The 5,623-nt window shown below is 34.3% G+C and overlaps 1 non-coding gene across 1 annotated transcript; it reads left to right on the top strand.

The window, feature by feature from the left end:
* The first annotated feature begins 522 nt into the window (after positions 1-522).
* Positions 523-625, top strand: LOC130018728 (small nucleolar RNA U13). Its single transcript, XR_008791615.1, has one exon. It is a non-coding gene; the product is annotated as a small nucleolar RNA U13 (small nucleolar RNA).
* The last annotated feature ends 4,998 nt before the right edge of the window (positions 626-5,623 follow it).

Genomic DNA, 5,623 nt, shown 5'->3' with positions numbered 1-5,623 from the left:
CTCATTACGTGACCAGCCCATCTGATTTTTGACACCTTGGCAAATGAGACAGCATCACTGATTCTTGATTGTCGAGGGAGGTCGGAACTCCGGATTCTTTCTCTCATTTGAGTGAAACATGATATTCCAAGCATAGCTCTTTCAATTCCTCTTTGGGAGACCCGAATAGCGTTCTCATCCTGTTTGCATAGGGCCCAGGTCTCTGAGGCATATGTTAATGCAGGAAGAACAGTGGAATCAAAGAGATGTGCCCGGAGCCAGAGGTTCTCCATTCTCTTAGCTATTTCTTCGACGCTCTTGAAGGTGTTCCAAGCTGCTCTCTTCCTCCTGCGCAGTTCGGGTGCCAGGTCATTTGTCATGTTGACTTCTTGACCTAGGTACACATAGCTGTTGCATTCGGAGATGGTCGTTCCGTTGAGAGTGAATAGGGTGTCAGGAACGAGGCTGTTTCTCATAAACATTGTCTTCGTAAAATTCAGCTGTAGTCCGACCTTTCCACACTCACGGTCAAAGTCGGCCAGCATTTTTGCCCATTCATAAGCATGATGATTGGGTGTTCACATGTTTGTGTGGCATGTACCTTCCTCAAATCTTGTTATGCACTTGGCATACTACCCATCTGATGTGAAAAATAAATCAACTCTGTGATATAAGTGATTGTGATATAGATAATAAGTGATAAGGAAGACCAGATGCATTTATAGAATAAAGCAACAAAATTTCAGGGAAATAATAGAGCAAATTTTCTCAAAATGTCTACACTAGTTTTGATACCTGTTATGTTGGTGTTCAATGTAGCAAATTTTTTTTTAAAAATTATAAGTATTTTTTAAACTCAATTATATATCATAATTCTCACTATGACATGTAGTATTAGAAAGGCAGCAAACATCGTGGGAGGTCTAGAAAGAAGAAGTTGAATAAAGAACACCACTGACATTCATAGAATAAAAGAGCAGGATCAGGTAAAGTATAATCACTGTAGTGTATTCTACAGTGTCTGGCACAGGAATTATAAGGGTAATGGAGAAGAAATAATGTTTGAAGTATAAAGCACCAGAAGCTAATCAGTGGAAAATTATTTTAATCCCCAAATGTATTCAATTATAATTGGAGAATTTGGTTTCTATTGAAGTCTAATTGAAATAGAAATGCTATCCTGTCAGGAGTATAATTGATTGTACATCATAGAACAATTAGGTAATGAAAAGTTTATCTTCTTTTTCTAATTGTAGTTATGCAAAATGGGATTGTTGTGCTTTCTGTGTTTTAGTACAATAACTCAAATGTGCTGCAAAAATTTATATGACATTACCAATAATGAATTGTGAAGCTGAATGAAACGTTTGTAAAACATTAATAATGCTGGCATTACACAAATTTTGATTAAGTTTATGAGTAGCAAACCTAAATCAACATTTTATTTATTTTCAAATTTATTTGGTCACCATGAAGTTACAGTGCTATTTGTGGTTGGGTTTCAGGCATACAATGTTTTAACACCAATTCCTTCACTCATGTCCACTCCCCTCAACAAGGGCCTCAACACCTGTATTTGCTACTCACCCACTAGTATGCTTCTCCAAAAGGTGCAGAATAAGCCCTTTAAATTATAGAAAATATCAAATAATTTGAAGTAATTTCCATAGCCTTTATATTATCCAGTAAAAAATGCAGTGAAAATAAATCATAAAATATATCGTAAGTTAATATAAAGATTATGGAATTTTCCTGAGTTTTTTGATGGTTTTGTTTGTCAGTGTTGTAATATTTATAATTGATTTTTAATTCTAAATAAGAATTAGCATATATCCTAACTTATTATTCATTGATTTTTTTATTTTTTAGAAAGTCTACAAAAAATTCCATGTTTGAAGTTTTGAATTAGGCATCAACTGATATTTTCATATATTCCGCTGTTTGTGTGTTTTTCTTTCACCTCCCACATAACACATGCTCTATGCATGCAAATACTTTGTTTTGCCCTTGACTGTTATTTGAGCACATAGCATCTTATTTATATACAGAAAAAAACACTTTATAACTATCTGTTGAATGCATGGATGAATAATACCAATGACTTCACCCAGTAGATAACTATTGTTTCTTCAATTATTTTGATAACCTTTGTTAGATAACTAATGCTTAGTCTTTTTCCTAAGTTTTCTATGTCTGTAATTGCTCAGTCTTCATACTCTCTGTCAATCTGTGTTTCTTTCTCTTTTATCTCTCCTGTTGGCAGAGATCAAGCTCAAGGCCTTATACATGAAAATACACTCACCACTGAGCCATCTCCCCAACTCTCACTATTGGAATCTTTCTTCTGACCAACACTTGTGGCAATGTCTCAATATATACCTGCAGGATTCCAGCCTGCTTGTGATCTTCTCTTCCTGAATGCATTATCTATGCACTTTGGAGTTTCTTAGAAAGTCATAAAAGCCAGTACCTTTTAATAAATACATCTCCTACCAGCTCTGCTTCTCTGACTAATAACTCCTGTTATATATTTTGTGACAAGACACAGTCTTTTTCTCAAGGGACACACAATCTTGTAGGAGACTTGTCCATGAAGATGATCAGATAAAGGATAGTTCGGGATCATTTTCAGTTATAAATTGAAATATGTGACATAGAAAATAAGCACTCAAGATGACAGATTAGCAAGATACCTATATGGTCAAGAATCGGGGAGAAATCCTTCAACAATAAAATGGAATTGAATTTGTTTTTGAAGAAAAGATTGAATGTAAAGGATCAAAAAGAGAATTTTCTATTTAAACAAAATCCTCAGTTGATGTATTGAGATTAAACTAAGATGTTCTGTTCAGGAGACATTAATCTTGTAGCACCTGCAACCAAAATACCACTTGAATGGTGATTTTTTTTTTCTGTAAGAAATTAGGTTATACTTTTTACATTGTTCTAGTTATTACCAAGAAAATGTCAAATATTCAACTCTGTCAATATTTAGTAAAGTTGATTTTCTAATTCTTACTGTACTTTACATACTAAAATCAAGTACCTGTGCAAAGTGGCATTTTCTGCAAAAGAAAACAAAGTTTCAGGAACAATGCAATACAAGAAGAAATATCCCTCTTGCTTCTGTTGACCACACCTCAAACTTCTTGGATGTGAATTTGTTGAAGAATTGTCACGTGTATCTAAAGGGTCTATAGAGGTACAGATGACAAATATGTATATTAAGCTTGTGAGAGGAATTATGATGGTGAGGAGCAGCTATTGATGTTTGGGGAAAAGCAATTTTAGAAGACAAGAGTTTGTTATCATAAAAAAACAACCGAGGACTTGGAGTTTGCTGTGCTTGATAAGGAAATATTATCTTTACTTACTGGGAACAGACATTAGGAACAATTTAGCAAAATAGTTTGATAAATATATATTTTGATTCTTGTTTATTAACAGTGAATAATTATATACACACTCTTTAAACTATTGAAATACGACACTTCCAGTGTATCCTTACTACTTCCTTTTGATTTTGGAAATTTGTGTTTAAAAATATCAATACAATGATCTCAATATAGTGACAGGAGGGAGAACACATAAATGTATTAAGAAATATGTGCTATTTAACCATAAATTGGGTAATAAAGTTGATGAATGAGGAAATCACCATCTGGAATAAAATTTATATAAAAGCATATCTTGTAAATACATGTTACATGAAAAGAACAAGGATCGTTTGGTCCATTAAGTTGGAAAATGCTGGACTGAATAAAGTCAAATATGTGTTCTTCTCAACTTTATAGCATTTTCAATGTTATTGTTCATTATTTCTAAGCTGGGAAAAATGTGCAATACTATATTCCACCATGGATCACCTGCTTATATTAAAAATCATATCTTTCAAAGGTAATAATGCATATTTTGGTAACTTATGCATAAATTGAGAGTACTTATACTAAATCTTTTACAGTTTATTGAGCACCCTGATACAACAGTACTAGTCAAGATACAGAGGAAAAAGAAAGTCTGTTCAGTGTTGGTAGGAACACTAACTGGCTTAACTTCTATGAAAAACACTGAGGAGATTTTTTCAAAAAAATAAAAAATGAACCTTGAATGTGATATAGCAATTACGTATTTGGTATCTATACCAACACCAGAAAAAGACAATTCAAAGAGACATATGCATGACTATAACTGCACTGCATTGCTCTTCATATGAGCTAACATTTATGAACACTGCAAGTGCTGACTAGATAGGGTAGAGTAACAACTTGTGCTGTAAGTTTAGGGTAATTGCTCAAAGAGACGAAGATCATGGTTTGCATGTGTGAGGCCTGGGTGCAATTATGATCCAACATATCATTCTTCTATGAGCACTTTCAGGTATGGCATGACCCCATGCCCCGCCTCCCACAAAAATGAAAGAGTGACAGAAGGATAGTGATGGAAGGTCTTTGGCATGTCAGTGATGGTTGAAGTACAATAACATTGTATGCCAAAACATTACTGAAGTGTGTTACTTGAACTAAAATAATCATAATTATAAATTCCAATAAAAATAAAAGACTTGTAGTATATATGCACAAGAGAATATCACTAACCTACAAACAAATGAAGTTTAGCTTTTTTCCTGATTTAACGTGAGTGGCATTCTAAGCAAACTAGATTAGAAGGAGAAAGACAAATATTAAGCCTATTATTCGTGGGTAGTGTATAAAGAAAAAGAGCAAGGAAATAGACAGTATTCAATAAAAATAAATTGTGACAGCTAAACAGAGATTGTCAAAAGGTTGAAGCATAAAAAACAGTACTATGGATTGTGGTTGAGGTATATACTGTTTGGGGGCGTTTTATTTGTTTCCTATGGTCAGCTGCTTGGAGAGGCTCAATATTATTTCTTTTGTTCATTTTTTTGTGGGGTTGTGCTGCACCTGGACATTCTCTGGGTTTACTCCTAGTTCTGTGCTAAGAAATCACTTTTAACAGGGTACCAGTTAGCCCTGGTCAGCTGTGTGCAAGGCAAGCATCTTACCTTGTCCACTCTCTGGAGAGTACTTCCATTTTAGCTGTTACCACCCAACATTCTAAACATTCTTGCAAGTTTCAGGGATTCTCTTTGAGTCTCTGAGCTCCCTGTTCCTTCAGGATCACAAAACATATCCCAGTTCTTGGGCTTGAAACCACAAATTTGACATACACTAAAGGTCAAATTTGTAAGCTAAAGGATCTTAAACATACAGACACTTTCCACCAGCCTACCAGGGAAGGTATTAATCTTATTTAGCAACACAAAAGAAGCCTAAATTAGCAAGGACATTGCTGGGAAATAAATGGTTGTCCTATACTTTGATGCAAAACACAAAGATCCAACTTCCTTATAGCAATACCTACCTCTTTAACAAAGTAAATAAACTAACTCATATTTAACTTAGTTCTTTGCTAGTTTCCACCCTGGTGGGGGCAGAATTTTTGTTTTCTCCTTTTTAACAAACCTAACTATTTCCAATGCTGAGTCTGAGCATAAAGACATACATGTGGACTAAGATTTTGCTATAAAGGATGCTCGTTAAAACAACAGTGCAAGGTTAAGTCTTCTTATTAATTGGTGTTGAGAAAATTGAATGTTCAAAACAATGAAACTAGATCACAC

Source organism: Sorex fumeus, unplaced genomic scaffold (assembly GCF_029834395.1).
Source record: "Sorex fumeus unplaced genomic scaffold, SorFum_2.1 ptg000265l, whole genome shotgun sequence".
Lineage (NCBI taxonomy): Eukaryota > Metazoa > Chordata > Mammalia > Eulipotyphla > Soricidae > Sorex > Sorex fumeus.
This window is presented reverse-complemented; position numbering and strand designations above follow the sequence as displayed.